This window comes from Mycteria americana, chromosome 3 (assembly GCF_035582795.1).
Source record: "Mycteria americana isolate JAX WOST 10 ecotype Jacksonville Zoo and Gardens chromosome 3, USCA_MyAme_1.0, whole genome shotgun sequence".
Classification (NCBI taxonomy): domain Eukaryota; kingdom Metazoa; phylum Chordata; class Aves; order Ciconiiformes; family Ciconiidae; genus Mycteria; species Mycteria americana.
Window position 1 is genome coordinate 124,692,192 of NC_134367.1, and position 19,387 is coordinate 124,711,578.

Here is a 19,387-nt window from a genome sequence, read left to right on the forward strand (position 1 = left end):
TCACCTATGTCGAAATATCTACAAGTTCAACAATGTTCCACTGCTTGTGTTCTGCTATTTTGGTGTTTTAATTATGTTACTTCACACAGCAGAACAAAGTTTGACATTAGTACTGAATCTCATAAAGCATCACTTTAACAAAATGCATTCCCTTGAGGAGAGATAATACAGGCCATATGAAAGTCACCATTTTAGCTTAAAACCTTCTCAAACAATCCTAATTGTTTTCAGAAAGTCAATGGCAGGATTATGTCTGTCTGAGGCACAGAAGCGGTGAGTGAGTTATATTTATGTTAGCTCATTTTTGTTTGTTTTTTATTGTGGTGGAGGTTTTTTTTAAAAATGAGTCAAAAATAAAAAACGAAATGAAACATGAATTCAACATTAATTCAATAGCAGTGACTCTGGAACAAAAGCATGATAATATCGTGCTGGAGATGTACAGTTAACATTGTGCGAGAGATGTACAATCCTTATCATTTTTCTTCAGCTCTTCAAAACATTTTACTAAGGAAATGGCCAGTGCTATAATGCAAAGACCAGTGTACAGCACATAAACATCAAAAAAGTAGTTTCACAATAATACCCAGTGATTCAGTGTGTCAGAAGCTTACACAGACTTTACAAATACCAAAGCTTATCATGTTGCAATAAATTCCACTAAACTAATTTCTTAGACTGCTAATTGTTGCTTTTATAATGGCAAAATCAAGACACCATAGGTATCACTCTCTAAAGGGAACCCAGCAATCTGGTCTAATTGTTAATTGACTAATGAAAGTTAATTTTGAAGTCGGGGCAGTGGAAATTTCGCACTTGCATGACACAATTTCTACAGTAACATGGGCTGATGCTTTGAATCTGATAGGGATGCACATGCACACAGATTGGTATCAAACACTCTGATAGCAACAGGCACACGTAGTCACCTGCAAAGGTTCCGATGTTTCTCACAACAACATCTTCTTAAGAGAGCTGCAAAGAGAAGGAAGCGGAAACATGCAATTCTTTAAAGAAATCTGTCCAACTCTTCCCATTGCTCTTGCCTATTCTTTCAATTTGTGTAGCAGGAATATGCCACTGAGCCCCTCTCCAAGGATGAGCATGTCCCCTGACAGCTGAAGAGTGGCCATAGCACTGGATGCTCGGTTTTGTAAAAGTATTCCCATGCATTATCTCAACACTCTGCATTCTCTCTTCCGTGTTTTCAGCCTATTTACAAAGGGAAGACTTGGCTATTGCCAACCTCTCTACTTTCCCCCCAGTGCACTGTGAAAAGGATTTCTGCGTGCTAAAAATCAGCACAGCAAAATGCAGATCTTTACGTTTCTCCTAAGGCTGTCTCTGGAAGGCACAATGCCTTAGTGCCCTTGGTTTCACCCGGACCACCTGGTTTTAGGGTACAGAACCACTCAGAAGTGGACGGAGGTGGACAGGAATGAAGGCAGAAAGATTCAACTACTTCTTGGCTACAATAAAGAAAGCCTGCAGTCCTACTGCTATAGACAAGTGGCCCACGAATCCTCCCTTGCTCTGCCCCAGGAGACACTCTTCAAAAAAACTAGCATATATGTGCTGACCTAGGGGTAATGAAGACAATTCTTGAATGCTGGCCTGTGTCACAGGTTTAAGTAGCCTGTGGGGTCCTGAGCTGCCCTTACCTCACCTGGGTGAATATAACTCACACTAAATTAATTTTCTCAGAGAGAGAAAAGAGAGAATCAATATTTATTCCAGGATCAAAACACTTTTCGCTTAAAGAACTCAGCAGTCAAGAAAAATGAGGAGCAATCATTTTGTTCCCATGACAAACAAAAGCTTCCTTGCCAGTAGACACTGTATATTGACAATAACCTGTAAGCATCGCAGCATGCCTAGTAATAAGATGGTATTTTGCTGCAGTGGATTTCTATCTTGTAGACATTACTTTTTGGTTCTAAACAGAAATTTTAAAGAATCAAAATATTGTATTTGCCATTAAATAGCAACATTAAAATAGTTACAATTAGCAAACACTTAATTTCCCCCAACCCCCAGAACATCAGCTTTATTTAATATGTCCTAGTTTAAATACTGAGGCCATAAATAATGACTAAGAAATCATCAACCAATTCAAAATGCAAGGAACAGGAAGTTTGGGGGTTTTTTGGAAACTACTATTTTATTTTATTGCAATTAATTTGGTAGTGCACCAAGCTACCACCAAAAATGTCACACCAAATTAACTTTCTTTTTATTAACCATGGCAGGTCAAATAATTAAAAAACTGAAGGTGTCTTGGTAATGAGACTTAAGGACACTAATTTACAATGACACAGGTTCCTCCTTTCTGTATTACCTCACGTACTTAGTAAGAAATGCTTGAAGGGTCAAATTGTTATGTCATCTAGAAATTATTTTGATCACTCTCTATCTGAACTGTATTCATTTTGCTTCTAATACAACTTCCAGTTTTCACCCTGTCACCTCAACTTGGCATTTAGTGGCTTGATTCTGTTTCAAAAGATGTCATAAACCATGCTTGTCATCATCTGCTGCATTACATAGACCTCAGCGGTACCTATGTCATAGGCCAAATAAAACCAGCTTTTGTTAGCCACCCCCTGATTGCGACATGTATGAACAGTTCTGGACATGCAGTTTACAAAATGGCATAAGCTGCTATTTAATCAATCAAAAACACTCGAGTGAACACCAACTCTCCATAGTTTTCGGCATATTTCTGAATATTTTAAACACTTGTGACAGCAGTGTTTCCTCAAAGATATTGATCACATCTATTTCTTTCCAATGGTCTTTAATCAAAGCAAATCAAATCCTGTATGTACCATTTCACCATGATGCAGTACGTTTTGTTTCTTTTGGATTTTGCGGTTATTTCTGATTGTTATTTTATCTCATTTTTCAGAAAAACAGTACCTGTAAGAGTGGTCAGTGAAAATAAACATCAACAGTGATGCAATAACTTGCTCTTCCACAAGGATGAGAGTGAGTGTAGGTTCACTGTACCTGGTAAGTACAACGTAATGCCCAATCCTGAAGGTGATAATCTGATGTTATAATACTGGACATTACAAAATGGATATTAATATGGATTAAGAAGACAGTGAAAACATGATTAAAATGCAATCAGAAGTGCTATTTTATTTTATTTTTACAGGAGTTTATTGAGGCTTAGGAAAACCCCTGAGCTGAAAATAGGTGGAGATTAAGAGAATACTTTAGAGAAGTATAATCTATGGTTGCTCTGTTCCTGCTCTTCCCTTCGCACTCATTTATGGTCATTAGGGGACTTGTTGCCTTTTTTTTTTTTCTTTTTCTTTTCACGCCATTCTAGAAACACAGCAACAGAAACAACTTCACGCATGGAGAGGATGGCGTAAGCTCCTAGTACATTTCCCAGTCCCCAAACTCATTTAATATAAAATCCTCAAGTTGAAGACATAACAGATATTAAACTGATAAAAACATATGCTACACTTGATCTTTGCCAAAAGGTCAAGAAGCAAACGCGAGTCAGCAGACTCGATGGTTTCTTGGTCTGACTCAGTGAGCACACTGAGACTGAATCATCGTAAGATTTTAACACCGCAGTAGCAACAATTATGTAGCTTTATCACTCAGATTTATTTCAAGAAGCTGCAGACAGACTACAGACCCCAAATAACTCACTCCAGGATTTCAATGAGCTCATGATTTTGCACACACAGTAACTGTTCCAGGACAGGATCTTGGGAAAGCTAATGATGCCATGTCCAGCCTCCCAAAATACTCCAGTCTTGGTCTGATTATTTCCTCTATGCTAAACTAAATAAAAAGAAAAAACACCCAACAACCTCCCCTCTAACCTCTTGCTGCCCCCCTACTCCCTGCCCCAAACACTTAAGCAATCTTCTGGTTTCAGAATCATTACGGGGTTATTTTAGAACCTTCTCCCCATGGATTAGAGAGCAACACATCTCCCCTACAGAAAGTATTTCACAAAATTCTAAAAGGTTGAGGGACTTTTTAGTAAATAACATACTAAGGACAGAACTACATACTGCAGTGCATTTTCTTAATGCTTGCTGGACTCATTAGAGCATCTTGCACACTAATTCAAAGACTACATCTTAGTCTTGCCAAAGCGTGATTTTTAATTACTCTGTATCAAACTCCACAATAAATGAACACAGAAAATGTCCACACACAAAGAAAACTCAGACAATACTGCTAAAGCTTCAAAAAATCATCCCTGTGCGTGGAAACTAAAAATGTCTTTTGAAGTTAATGAGTAATAAGAAAAGACATTTGAGTAACTTGGAACAAGACAACAATTTCTTAAAAATTATTTCCATTTTCAAGAACACTTTGTAAACAAGCTTGGAAACCTTTTTATTTCCCATTATATTTTCAATCAGTCATTGTTATCACTAGTTATTTATAAGAATAGAACAGTAGGTCAAAAGTAAAAGGAAATGTATTGTCACAGCAGAAATACCCAGCTAATATACTGAGGCTGGTGTTCCAAGCTGCGGAAGAGAGCCAGCCAACTACAAGGTAATTGTTTTACTTTCAATACAGAGTATTCAGTGAATCAGTATCAGCAAATCCACTGGATTTTAATGAGTTAAAATATTTTAATAGTATAGCTTTGTTCTTTAGTTTAATCACCTTTCCCTAAGGCTCTGAACAACATTTAAGCATGTGCTTAATTTGCTATTGAAGTCAACAGAACTTTCAGTGAATACTGGAAGTTAAACATGTGCTTAATGAGATTTACTGAATCAGAATGCATAAAAACCGATGTGAGCAGAATCAAAGCCCAGAGGCATTAGTCAAGTCCACCCTGAGCTTCCCTAAAGATACCGGGCCTCCAAAATGAGAATGAAAATGTTATAATTATTACGACATGTCTACTGTACATCTGTATTTCTGAAATACTTCTACAGCAAAACACATACCAGACTTTATACGTCTTTAAAGCAGGAGAAGGAAAAAACTCTTGAATTTACCCTAAAATACTATCTGGAAGCTTTTGTGGAATTTTGTTTGGTATCAGTAGTTCAGCAATACCCTTTGACCTGAGGCAACTGTTGATTTGTCCCACGTTTCCTCCAAAAAGAAAATGCAGTACAATTAAAATGTTTTGACTGGGGGCAGGAGGGAATGAAGGGATGGAGTTAACATACATATTTTAGCTATCTGTTCCTCTGTGAAAAAGGAGGAATGTAATCCAATATTAGTATCTCACTTCCTCAATCATTCAGGCAAACCGTGTAACCCTCTCAAACCTGCATATGAACATCTACATTATACTAGCTGACACTCATTCTCAGATTAAATTAAATTAAATTACCTGCATGTCTCTAAGCCCCCTTTTTTATTATCAAAGACTACCTTTTCTTCCTAGTGCAGAGGAGTTTAGTTTAACAAATAACAACTCAATGATCTTTGAATGCAGGGTATAAAATATAAAACTGTTCTTTACTATTTTGTGTGACATTTAAATGGTTTAAATGAACATTTAATTGAATTGCAACTAATAAATATTTTCCTTGACAGTAAATATTAAAAATATTTGACTCCAAGAGAAAAATTATTCAGCTTCCACACTTACTATAAATGTTCAAATCTGACTTAGCAATATTTTAATTCTTTCTCTTCTAGTTTACATGGAGGATCTGGTTCTGACATCAAATGTCACAGAGACTCCCCCCCCCCCCCCCCCGAAAAAACAGAAGTGTATTGGAGAAATGTTTAGCAATTTCTCTTAACAATATACTGTCACCAATCCTTTCTCTAATATGCTGTCAAAATCAGCAAATCTGTTAAAGACAAAATTTTGCAAATTTAAATTTTGAACATAACAATTGTTACGTCAATACAGCAGTCATTAGCATGGAAGGAGTTAATCTTCCCTCCTCTTTTTAAAAGTAAAAACGTCTAGGAACAGCTGTCACTCAGGTGATGAATACAAGCTGCCAGCCTTTTAAATAGCAGGTACAGCATTTGAGCTCTGAATTAATTAGCATTCAAAAAGCCTAAACTCCGCAAGATAATTTTTGTCCCTTCCTGCAAATTAATACTGCTATTAAGGTGAGCAAGGACACAATGCAGATCGTAATTGTAACCATTAAACAAAGTTTCACAAATAACAAATTAGAGGTTCTAGCCAAGAACACATCAAGTCAAATAAAGCATTGCTGCAAATAATGTACGGGAATTCATCTTTGCTTTTTCACAGCATTCACAAAACACATACAATATGAATTCCCATGTAAATGCATGAAATGTTTTCTGCGTATGAGCGCAGGCTTCTTAAAAGTTCAAGTTTCTAAATGTTTAAATAGTGGCTTTGTCTCAAAAGCATTCGGGCTACTTCCATGCAAGAGCCCCTTTTAACATACGCGTGTACACTGAAATGACAAGTTGCAAGGCCTCGGAGATTATACTTACAATGTCTTAAAAAACAAGGCCTCCACCAAATGCTGTTTCAGCACTGCATCAAAGTCTAAACAAGCCGGTGTGAGAAACCTCCCTCCTATATATATCATTTCATTTAACTGACGAACATATTTTCAAAAGCACAAAAATGATTGATGTCAGAATTTAATGATGTTTAATAAGTGGCCATCTGTCAGCAGTCAAGGAGTAAAAAAGAAGCACACTATTATTTCCCAAAAGATTAGAAATATTGATGCTAATTAAAAGGCACATTATCATTATTTCAAAGCAATGTCTAAACACTGATTAGACTTCAAGTCCAGCGAAGGGGAAGAGGGAGACTTCTGGATATGAGTGTTCCTCAAATGGGTCATTTGAGTTGGTAATCTCTGAACTGGTGTTATGATACCGAACAGATCGGAACTTGGCAAGTAGCAGGTAACTCCTGACTGGGTGGGCAAGCAATTAAACCCTGACCTGCCGTATGAAAAGATTACTTATTTTTAACTCAAGCCTTTAGAAGAAATCTTTGGTACATTTTTACAAAAAATTGCAAAAGAAGAGAACTATGCTAAACGTGGCATTTCACTATTTATTTTTTCTGATTTTCCATACACAGCATTTCAAAACAAAATAAAACTTGGCATCACGGTGCCTAGACATATGATTAATTGCACCATACTAAACTGCAATGTACTAGGTATTATTAGCCAAGAAATGGATTGATGTCACATGCGCATAAGGGACTTGCATGGCTAGTTATGACTGAAACCCACACACAAAGGAACAAAATCCATGAGCATGGCATCTCTGAAGCATTTTTGAGTATTTGGGCCTTTAAGAGTTCCCTTCTGGGGTTCAGGGCTGCTTCGGCTCCTCATGCTGAGTGCTATGGAGGAAGAAGGTACATAAAGGTAGGTTGTTCAGGCTGCTGCTAATGTTTGCCTGGAGCTCTGCCTTCAACATTAATAGTCAGTTTATTACCTTTTAAAATGTGGTATTTATTGACATTTTCATAATTCATCTCGATCAGAACCTCTTTTAAGCAAACAGCCCTCTACCAACCTCAGAATCCATGATTCATGTTTGAACAGAAGCAGCCAGCAGCCCATAACATGCTTTTTGTCTTAGTGTGTAAAAAGCTGACAAGGCTCTTGGCATTTATTGCTTGCAGAGAGGCAAAGTTGTAGGCCACTGGCAAATGTTTCCCTGCCCTGGGGATACAAGAGATGTGTAAGCATGATATGGCTGGTCCCACCTCCCACGTTGTGGAAACTATATGTACAGTCCCAGGTACAGCAATACTGACTCTATGAGTCTTGCTCACCAGTTTACCAACTTTACGAGGCCAGTTTTGTGGTGCCAGAGGAAAGAGGCAGGCGAGTGGTGCAGAATACTCCACTGCTGAGATAGGCGAAGAAGCATAGGCAAACACAAAGGAAAAGGCATACTGGGAACAGCTGGAGAAAATAGGGATGGGAGTATGGAAAAACGGCAGACTGAAAGTGTCACAAGCCATCGCTGCAGAAAAGCACATCTACCCTGGCAATTGAGGCCCAGGGGCATGAGTACCCATACATAATTAAGACCAGTCATTTTTTCCACCGTATTTTTAACAGCAAACTTTGTCACCTGTAACTGCCACTATCAAATTACCATCTCCACAGTGCAAAGCCACCTCTAGTATTCCTCCTCAGGTCAAGGAACCCATTCATCACTGCCAAGTGAAGAATATTTCTATTTTTACATGTCATTTTCAAACCATCGCTTCACACAGGTGTGACCTCTGATCCTGATTTTCCCTCCAACACTCCCTTGCCATACTCTCACAGTCCTCCATTATCTCCTCCCTAAGAAATATTAAAAAACTTAAGAAAGATGCCCCTGGTTTTGATTACCCTATTCCAATCTAACTCCTTGATCTTCAGCATAAACACTTCAATCACTCTGGCATTTTCATTGACTCAAATTAAATGCAGAGCCAGTAATTATTTCACAATCCCCTTGCCCTTTCATACACAGGTCTTCTGCCTTACACAATGACAAAGTATTACCTCCCAGATCCTTAAACGGTTCAGATACTTCAGATACGCTTTGGATATGAATCTGACACGAGGGGACTCTTAAGTAAATCTTGTGAGGCTTACCCAGTACTAATTATTAGCAATTACAGTGCTTTTCTAATGTTGAGCTCCAACACTCAAACATGATGCGAGCCATATAACCATACAATTGTTCCACTGATTAACAGGTTCCTGAGGGTGATCATGAGCACTAGGTACAAGATCCCCCATATTCTGCAGCCTGCTAAATGTAAATTCAGTGGAGCTGACGCCAAAAGGGAAATTCACAGTACTGTGTAGGTACATTCGAGACAGGAGGTTTAGACAGACATACAGAAATGAAAAAATACCATCAGTATCCAGTTTTACTTATTTACTTCCATATTCACTACGCTTGTTTTAAACTGTCACCAAATTCTTTATTCTTTGTGCTTCACAGATTTGCCTTCTGACTCTGTGCAACTGTTGTACATTGTATAGCTGTCAGAGCAGAAGTGGAATGTATTAAAAGCTGGATAATTGTAAGTTGGGGCATATGGCACTAAAGAGAATGTAGGAGTTAGTGGGAAGAAGGGGGTTTTGTTTTGATTTTTTCAAGAGTCCGGATATGACTAAAGCTTTTTCCGGTGGGCAAAGAAAATATCCCTTGTTTCACTGTTTCTCCACAATTTGAAAAGTTGCTTGCCTTTTTTTTTTCTCGGGGGGGGGGGGGGGGGGCGGAGAAGAGAGTAAGGGAAGTTTAACTTTAATTCTAATTTACACGAAAAATCATAAACCTTCCTGCTGGTTCTCGTCTTCTGTCCCAAGAAAATACGTTCTCAAATAGCACACATTACATTGAGGTTTTTGCAAAAAAAGCACAGAAATGAGCGAGCTGCTGTGTAAACATGTCAGACTTCACAGCTCACATGCATTGAAATGACCAGCACAGTTCGCTCTTCTCAAAGGTATTGCTTCAAGCTGATTGCTGACTCAAGACAAGAACACAACTCTGGTCACAGCGAGTTTCTGAGTATTTTCTCTGCAGCTGCAGGGTATAGAGGGTTTTCTGTTTGTTTTGCTTTTTTCCCCCTTTTTCATATGAAACCTCAGATTCTGAAGTACAGTTTGGCAGCACCAGACTGAATTCACTGCCAGTTTCCTAGGGTACAGAATCTCTAATAACACAAAGCCCTGACTATATTCTTGCCCAATAAATAATCAAAATTTTGCACCAGGATCTTCCTTAAAAATATGACTTCTTGTTTTTAACTCTCGGTTGCAGCTAATCCTTTCTGTCAACGGGGTTTCATCCGTAACAAGTCTGCCTGTGACATGTTAGGTCCCAATGCACCTCTTAACAAATCCCCCACGCACGGCGTGGTTCACAGAGTGCACAGGTTGCAAAAAGGACCACAGAGACAGAGCCTCTCTTCTCTAATGGGATCAGAAAGGCTGCGCTTTCACAGGGAAGACGCTCATCAAATGAGAGGACGAGAGAGACAGCGTGCTGTCAGGGAAGTCCAGGCTTACGTATTGCATTTTAGGTGCATAAGCAGAACAGAGCGTTCATGATATTTGTATTCCTGAACACTTCCTCTGTCGGGTTGAATTATTGGTCACGTGTTTATTGCTGTCACGCTGGAAAGCTGACCCAGGCAATGTTTGCTTCATGCTCAGCAATTTTAAACAGGTTTTTTTCCTACACTTTAAGGGCTAGCATTGTATAACTCGCTCTCTAGGACTGGTCCTTCCTTTTCTCCTCCCCTCTTCTGTGCCTGCTTCAATTTTACGCTTGTTCACTTTGCCCACCATATCAAAAGAAAGCACACGAGGCAGTAAAAACTGGACAAACATTTTTGCCAGGAGCGAAGTATCAGAGGCTTCCCTTGGTTTCGCAGAAAGAATAAAAGAAAGAAACTCGGTGAGAGCTATTTGCTTTCCCCACTTATTTGTTTCTTTTTAAAACCTGCCTGCCCCTCTATCAACAGCAGCAGACATCTAATGTGCAGTGGTGGAGGGGAGGAAGGTGACAGACACCAGCCTGCTCTCCCGCTTCCTGCGGCACCCTCACCGACCCCTCTTGCAAAATGCTACTACACTGTGTGGCCACTTTGTTCCACTTTCTCAGGGAAATGGTTCCACTTTCATCCCATCGACAAGGAAACAAAAAGTGTGCTTAAATTCACTATAGGGACCCTTGATGCCTAGGGGGGTCATTTCCCCCAGTTATCTGTGATTTTAAACCAGTTCCCACATAGCTCTCTGGGCTTCTCTGTAACCTTCTGTCAAGTCAAGAGCTTCAGTTCACTCAATGACCAAAACTGCTGCAAAAGCTGCTCTTGATTGGTGCCAAACTGCTAATAACGGAGAAATTACAATGGCCACGTAATCAAAAATGAGCAGTATTCCAGTTTCATCTTTTGACATGTCTGAGAAAAAGAGTATGCCTGTGGCTGTGTATACACATGCACACACATCCTCTAGTAGAGTGAAACCATGTAACTGAAGGTACTTTGAAAAGGAGAGGTCTATATACTCCGTTCTTGGATCAATTAGATGGTGCAGCAGAACCGACACAGCTAAGCACAGTGACAACGTTAGTTCACATACTGCATCATTTTATATTTCATCAAATAAAAATTATAAAAAACATTTATATGTAGTAACTTTTCACATAATTCTATTATTATGTTCTAGTTATTTACTGTTATAATCAGTTGAGACACCAGAAGTACACTCTATAAAATTTCACCTTGGGCTTTCTGCTGAACTGCTGGTATAGCAAAACCTCCACAGGACATTTACACTTAAGTAAATACTGTTGCAGACACTTTAGAAATATTCATACACACAAGCCTCTTAATACTGTTTCCTATATACAAAAATCCCAAATAAACCAGAGGCATTCATTAATAATGTGCATTAATGGGCAGAAATTTCTTCACATGGACTCTATAAACCTTCAAATACTTGCAAGATAAATACTTTGCTTTTGTGTAATAAGAAATGACAAAATTTTGGTTTTGATGAAACATTTGGACCTAATTTTTGTTATGAGTATATCAACACTTTTACCAAGCACAGATGGGAAGAAGTATGAATTTATTTTATGCTCCCTTTCATATGTTCATACGAATATAAATTTAGATTTATTGTATTATTGCTAACTAAACTTGAGATCCATTCATATGGTGAAAACATGTGAGGAACACCCAGATTCCTGAATGGATGTTACTTATTTGGGTAAAAGGTATTAGGCCACAGGCACTCTACACACTTTGTAATTAGGTGAGATCCTGAGGACTTAAAAAAAGAGGAAAAAGAAAAAAAGGAGCACCTGAACAGATTTTGCCATCTGCTTTCAGAATAGCTGGTCAATCAGCTGTCAGCTAAACAACTCAAAACCAAACCAAACCAAAAGTTATCTGTCATTATTTACTAACTGTTCAAAAGGAGTGCAACAGTAGCAAAACCACACAACTCTTCCTGTTGTCCAAGTAGAGAAGCCAGCATATGCTATTATTTCAGGGGGACACTTGTCTCTCTGAACAGTAATCCTGCTTCACCTAATAAATTGGTTTTATGTGCTTATACCCAGTAACTTCAGCTGAATTTAGACACTTGTTTAACTTTTTCTTTTTTTTAACTGAATATGAAAGTAAAAAGATCTACTTAAAGACATCCTACAAGTGAATCAGATCTCCTAGAGGAAGATAATACTACAAAGGATAAACAGAAGTATTGCACAAATTCCTCATAACGGCCAAAGACTTTGGCTTTTCAAGGCACCTGGGGATCTAAATAAGTCCGCTGGGACCACATGGCATGTAAACAAATTAACATTTTGTTTAAACATCAACCAACAAGATCTTTCCATTCAAACCCAGGTCAGCTGCACTGGCAACTGTTAAAAGCAGTGACACTCCTGTCTTACATGGAGGCTAAGGAGTGGGTGGAAACACCATTCTACTTTTAAAACTTCTCCCTAAAACCTTACACTTTACACTTTTCAAAATTTATACAAATACATGTTACTTGACAATTCCTGGGGACAACCTCCCCAATTCCTTCCTCCGTCCTCTTCTCATTCAAAATGGTGGCGGTTAAAACCCAAAACTATTCACTCTAAAAAGCAATCAGTGCAATTTTCATACATCACTCTGTATTCCTCATTGTCATTGCCATAACATACTTTAGACCCGGTTTTACAGCGTAGTGACATAACTCACTCTTTGAGAAAAACACAAAAGGAAAAATACTGGTATAAAACATCAATCACCAGATCAGAGGATGCTTGCAAAGAATTCTGTTGGATTACCCTCTTAAGTTCATGGAATTTGCAGAAGTGTAGCACCTTGCTACTTGGGCAGCGCAGTATGAGCCCAGGAAGTCAGGCAGCTAACACCATATGATTCCGACAGAAGAGCACGGCCCGTCAGAGTGAATCTTCAAAATCCTTCATTGAAGGTGGCACATACAAATACAGGCTGAAACATGCTATGAGGGCATACTTGGGAGGGAGATGGGGAAAAGTGGTGGGGCAAAACCAGGAAGAAATGAAAGCCACTCACAAAACCAGGTAAATAATTTTCTTGGTCTTCTCTTTAACTGTTTGTCAAAATTTTATGTAGCTTGCTTTAATGAAGTTTCTTTCAGTATCAAGAAGCAACACTGAACTTCGCTAGAAACAGTCTCAATTTGTTAGGTTATGAACTACACAGGACGCACACAAAGACATTCCTCCTCTTAGCCACGTAAAAACACATGATCAAGTTGCAGGTGATTAACAGTCAAGAATAACAAAATCTGGTCTACTTCACTGCGAGTGCACAAGTTATGCACATAATCCCTTTCTTAGATATTCCTAGCACACTGTACAAGAATTTTAAAATGTGTCACACATGACGGTTCTCCTAATACCTTTAATTAAAACACTACCAGAGTTATAATGAAAAAGGATTACTTTTTTTTTAATACACTAAAACCTCAAGCTCCTGTTATTTTACATTCTGGTAAGAAGGAAATGAACAATGAAGCCACATTTTGGGATTTAAGATAATCGTAAGATTTTAAGTTGAAGGGCAGGAAAGAGGCTTCATTTTTAAATTTGCTTTTAATGGATACAAGCCTTATGTTCCTTTATTACTACAAAGACTCTAATTTAAAATGTCACCCTTTTAAACTCTCAACATTTGTTCACAAGCTGCATCTTCCCTCTGCCCCAATAAAAATGACAAACACAGGCTCCCACTGAATGAAAGGAAGCTAGTTAATAATTGGGTTTAATGTAATTTCTGGCTCTCTTGTAACACCCTCTGGATTTTGCTCTGAATGCAAAATTCTTAATATCATCCTAGTTTTCACAGTGCTCAGCACACTAGCATCTGACTACTTAAAATAAAAAAAGGCTATTTGCTGTTTGCAAACTCTCCCACTCCCATCTGACAAAGGCATTTTATCCTCTCCTGGACAGAAGCTGGGGTATGAGGGCACAGCAAGATAAAGGTCAACTGACTCCAAGATCCTTGCATACCATGTGAAAAGCCGGCAGGTCCACTCACTAAGGGTATTCAGCACTTTTTAGCATTTTATGGGGTTCACAGTGTCGCTCCCCTGATTTCAGTGGCAGCCGTAAGAACTGTAGTTGCCCTGGCCTCTGTCTCTTCGCTCCAGGAACGGGGATACTGGCAAGTGCTGTCTGCTTGATGTGATGATGCCAGGTCCTCCATGGAGGAGACAACGATGGTGGCCATGCAACGAGACAAGTAACAGGCTTGTCTCTTCTCCTTCACAAGACTCCCACCGCATGATTTTGGCAACAAAACGAGACAGGGAGCTCCTTCACAACATAAGCCTGATTCCTAGAGCTGTATCATCTTCTGCAACCAAAAAATCTTCTGGGCTCTATGATCACATAATTAAAAACTGAATTATGATGTTCTTGTACAAAGGAGAAGACTTAAGCAAAACTGTGCAAGTGATTTTAACTCTCTGAACTTGTTTTAATGCACAGCTTCTGCATGTAACTTCTGGGTTTTGGAGGCTGGGAAAAGAGATTGAAATTGGTTTGTTTGGACTATTATTTTTTAATGTAAACTGGTGGTTTGGATTTTTTTTTTTTTTTTAACGTAAACTGCAAAGCCAAACTGATATCCCATTACGGAGCAGCATGTTGATGCCGACAGGCATATCATCAATTCCAAAGATCCATTTATCAAAAATCTGGTACCTAAGCAATTGAAGTAAAAGACAGAGGTAGCAGATTATCTTCTGTGATAACAGGACGATAACATACATATCTACTACTGTGTTTCATAAAGTATTTGCCAACAGCAGAGAAAAATCCTGAGTTAATTCCAGATTCTTGATTAAGGTGCTGCGCTTATTGCAGATCTGTCCCATCCAGCTCCATTCCTCTTGCAGAACATACCTAAAACATTAACACCTCTGCTGAGCATGAGATAACAGGGTTTTTCAGTGCCTTGTAACTTTGAACAACTTAGGCAGATGTTTTACAAGAAAAAACAAAAAACATAACCCCTTAAGAATTTTCAAACCCTTGCTCAAAGCATGAGGAATCCTTCCTAATAAAACATTTTTTTTGTTTGTTTTAATAAGGACAAAACAGCATTCTACTTTACTCTTGGTCTCATAAATGCTTCAGCTGTTTTCAAACGGACTTTTGGGGGAAAAAACATGCCGGCGCACACAATGGGTATAAAAACGTCTTGATTCAAACAAGTGAAATATGAAGAAGTTACGGGCGGCTAACAAAAAGAATTCAAAAGGAAAAGTAATAAACAATGTAAGGTAAAAACGCTACCTGCTCCACCCACAATTATTTATATTACTGGAGTGCTTGGAGACCCGAACTGGCACACAGTTCCCCACCAGGAACTGCGGGACAATAAAGGATTTCTGAAAGGATTTAATGAATGTTGGCCTTAAAATCTTACCCTGATAATACTGCAGTGCAACTCCAATGAGAGCTTGAGTGTAACTGTGCTGCATGAAAAACTATGTCGCACTTACAAAAACAAAACCTGATTTAACAGATTGGAATAAATTTGAATAAATAGTTAGAAATAAATTTTCTAACTATAATATGATGTAAGAGAGAATATAAATTCATTGCCGCTGCCAATATATTTTGCCCAATCGCTCTGCCAGGTTATATTGACCTGGAAAAAAAAGTATGCGTATGTGTGCAAATCTGAGTGCATTACACATGCACCTCTTCGAGAAAGAATACCTATGCAGGATTGATGGCTACAGACAGTATTTCTAATGGCCTTTTTAATTGGCACTATGATGATTCATTGGTGCCTTCACAGAACTCCAGGAGTTCTCATTACCAAACAGCATGGTGTCCCGGCACACTGTGTGGGTGACCGTTATTACTAAATAGTCACCAGATCATGAGACACAGATAAGATAAATTTTATACAAGTCTACGAACCCCAGAAATTAAAGCCTACTACTGAGGCACCGGGAAAATTCTGCCTCCTTCTTAATATATTATTTCAGCAATGCCCATATGCTCAAAGAAAACAGAAAAGGTCTTGAGAAAGATACTGAAAACAGCTTACATATGTAATAAGGATTAAATACTCCATGCAGTATTTCTCGCCATTGCAAAAGTTCACATTTGCTCACAGCTACACGGCATATTGCAATTATCCCCACAGACACGAGCAGGAGTTAACCGAGCTGGGCCTGGTCACTAGACCTCAGTAATTGCTGGGAGAAGAGCAGGCATCTGCAGGAATGGCCATCAACACAAATACCTCAACTACACCTAGCTGCTGCTGCCTTTCACGAGGGAAATGCCCGATGTGTTTCTTTTTGCACAAGACCCAACTTACGGGTCCACTGAGGCTGGCTCACCCGCCACCGGCAGCCTGACAGCTCTTCCCAGAGCAGCCGCAACCCAGGGCAGCCCTGGTGTGTGGGGCAGGGGGCAGGAGGCAACGTGGAGAGGACCTCGAGGGTTTCTGCTTTCGCTTTTTGGGTTTAGAAAGCTCTCCTCCGGCTTTCCTTCATCTGTCCTTCTGCCACTTCTCAGCCAGCCCGAGCACAGCATCCAGCGCGCGCCTCCACGCTCACCACAGCCCATCCGGGCTCGCGCCCGGTTACTGAGACTGGCTGCAGTGGTTTCACAGTTAAAGGAGTATTGGCTGTCTCAGGGGCTTCCAGAGCCGCTGTCTCCGCGCCTCGCTGCAGCACCCACGCTGCTTCGGGGGTGCCTGGCAGCGCTGGGCTGCGGGGGGACCCCGGCGGGCGGAGCTGAGGGGCGGCCCCGGCCGGTCCCAGCCGGATCCCTCACAGACAGGACAGCCGCGCCGCGCGCCGGCACCCGACCGGGGCGGGGCTTGGGCGCCGCTGCCCAACGGCCGCAGCGGCCGCCAGCGCCCCAGGGGCGGCGGGACGCGCGCTGAGGGGAAGCCGCGCAGCCGCCCCGAGCGGGGAGGGCGAGGGGCTGAGGAGCGGCCGGGCCGGGCCGGGCCGGGCCGGGCTGGGGAGCCCGATCCGCCGTCTTTGTGGCAGCAGTGGGCCGCTCACGGGGGCGTTCGCGAGTGCTCGGCGCCACGGGGAGGAGACGGGGCGGCACGGGCGGCTGCGGGAGAGACTGCCCGTGGGGACGTGGGGGAGGCTGATGGGGGCTCAGGGGGCCCGCTCAGTGCTTCCCTCACAGCCAGGTTACGTAAAAGAAGCAGTGCCGGGGTTGCTTTTACTCCTCATTACCAGAATCGGTGATTAAAAGCTTCTTCAGTGACAAAAAATTAAATTGATTGAAATTCTCCCGAATCAAAGCTGTTTCTAGCCGGTGACAGCACCTATGCGCAAGTTTTGAAGTCTGCCGTTTTGCTTCGTTGCTGAATAATTACAAATAATTGTGGTGACAGTGTCCCCAGCACATCTGGAACAGTGAAGGCTAATGGGCTTGGGTATATTCACAAACTCAATCGGCAAGACCACGTATAAGCCTGTGAATGTCTCCAATGCATTATGAAGAAACATTTAGCCATTTAAAAATATTCTGTAAATAATCTTGGATAACATTAACACCATCTTAAATTCTGTGAATGACTTAGGATTTTGTCGCGCCCTGACAAAGGACTCAGATTCTCATTAGAATGATGTAAAATCTTCTTACACAAATCTCCTGTCAGCTTCAATCCATGAAAAATAATAAAGATATGCTCAAAATTAGGAACCAAAGCAAATTTTGTTTAGACTTAACATTCAATTTACTATGCTGTTAATCGGATAGCACCTATATACACTTTTCACTTTGCCTTGACAACGTGATCCAATATGACATTTGACTCCACTTGCATTGCATCGTGAATCTGGAAAGTGCCGGTCACAATTCAACACAGATTCATCCCAGCTACAGGTCAAAACTAACCACTTGGGCAGTTACCAGGCAAGCTGGTGCGACCAAAGCATCGTCCATCGTGCTGAGCATCCTGTGTTTGTACCTTTGCGATACGCCCTCCAAAACCAGAATCTGCAATAACGATCGCCCACCAGCCAGCGCAGGAGAAAAGCTTAGATGCTGTGCCTGTCCTCGAGCCTCTCGTGCCTGATTAACTGGCTTTTCATTATCTTCCTTTCTTCTTCCCACTCCAAAAAAGTGGAGGCTTTGCTGCATCTGAAAAGGCTCTCAGCCTAACTGGAAGAAGACAGGGAATAGATACAATGATCAGCAGAATATAAGCCCCATGAAGAGATGGGAGTAGCCTCCAAAAGTACATTTCTTAAAAAAAAATTTTTTTTACTCTTCTGATGAGGACAAAACTCAGGACTGTTTCCTGAGCTGAGCCCATACTGCTAGAAGCCAGCCAGGGACTGGTTAGGGGCAAAGCAGTATTAGGGCAGTTGGCTGCACACCCCAAATACCCATGTGGCACACAGCTGCGTACAGGCTAGTTTGGGGGTTTGCTTTTAGTTGCAGCCTTCTGTTAAGAAGCACACCGATTTTGTGAGAAATATATCATCCCAAGTGCATCTCCAGCTGACTTGCACCAAAAGGATATATTGCAGTAATGTATTTTTCTATCTCATTTTGTGTGCTAAGTAAAGGCAATGCCAAGAAAAGACAAGCCGACCAAACAGTCAGTTGTCAGAAAGCGTGCTTTTTTAGCCATGACAGTAATGCTGGAGTAAACTAGCTTTGAAAGATTTCCGAGTTTTGTGTTTTTGAGGATATGATGAACCAGTTTTAAATGCATTTGGATCATTAAGAATTAGTTCAAGTTGTACTTCCCTGGGAAAGAAACTACTGTAAATCAATGTTATTTTAAATACACATGAACGGCTTAAAATTGCATCGTATGCCATCACTAACATGCATTAGCTTCCAACTCCAAAGTAGATTTAAGTTTCACAACAGAGCTGAAGATATCATTCAGAAACAGATGTTAAAGTGTCATGAAAAGCAACTATCTTACTGAATAAATTAACTTCTTTACAGCATTAAAAAAAAATAGACAGGTTAAATAATAGGTGCCCTATTCAACATTTTTTGATGGTGTAAATAGCCACCTCTATGAATCACAAATCATAAGAAATTGCCGAGTTTCTGGAAAGGGATATTAATCTGCTTGGAACACGTGCCCTTGCACTCATGACGCACGGCAAGCTTGCCCAGTAGAAGCTCATGGAAAAGAAAAAAAAAGGAAAAAAATCAGAAGAACTGACACACATGACATGTTCATAAGAATAATTGAGCTGGTGAATCACAAATCCCAGCCTTTTACCGAGGAGCACTGCTTCTACAGAAAAAAAAAGAAACACCCCCCCCCCAATATGTCTCTGTTTTGAAGCGATCTAGACTTTTTAGACTATTTTTAAATTTGAAACTGATTCTATTTTGCCATTCTAAAGAAAAAAAGGGTAATAGCACACTA

The 19,387-nt window shown here is 40.3% G+C and overlaps 1 protein-coding gene and 1 non-coding gene across 5 annotated transcripts in view; both read right to left on the bottom strand.

The window, feature by feature from the left end:
* The window catches only part of MACROD2 (mono-ADP ribosylhydrolase 2), an 899,949-nt gene that overhangs the window by 483,277 nt on the left and 397,285 nt on the right, over positions 1-19,387 (bottom strand). The gene's annotated exons all lie outside the window — the stretch shown is intronic.
* LOC142408525 (U2 spliceosomal RNA) lies at positions 3,319-3,510 on the bottom strand. Its single transcript, XR_012775323.1, has one exon. It is a non-coding gene; the product is annotated as a U2 spliceosomal RNA (small nuclear RNA).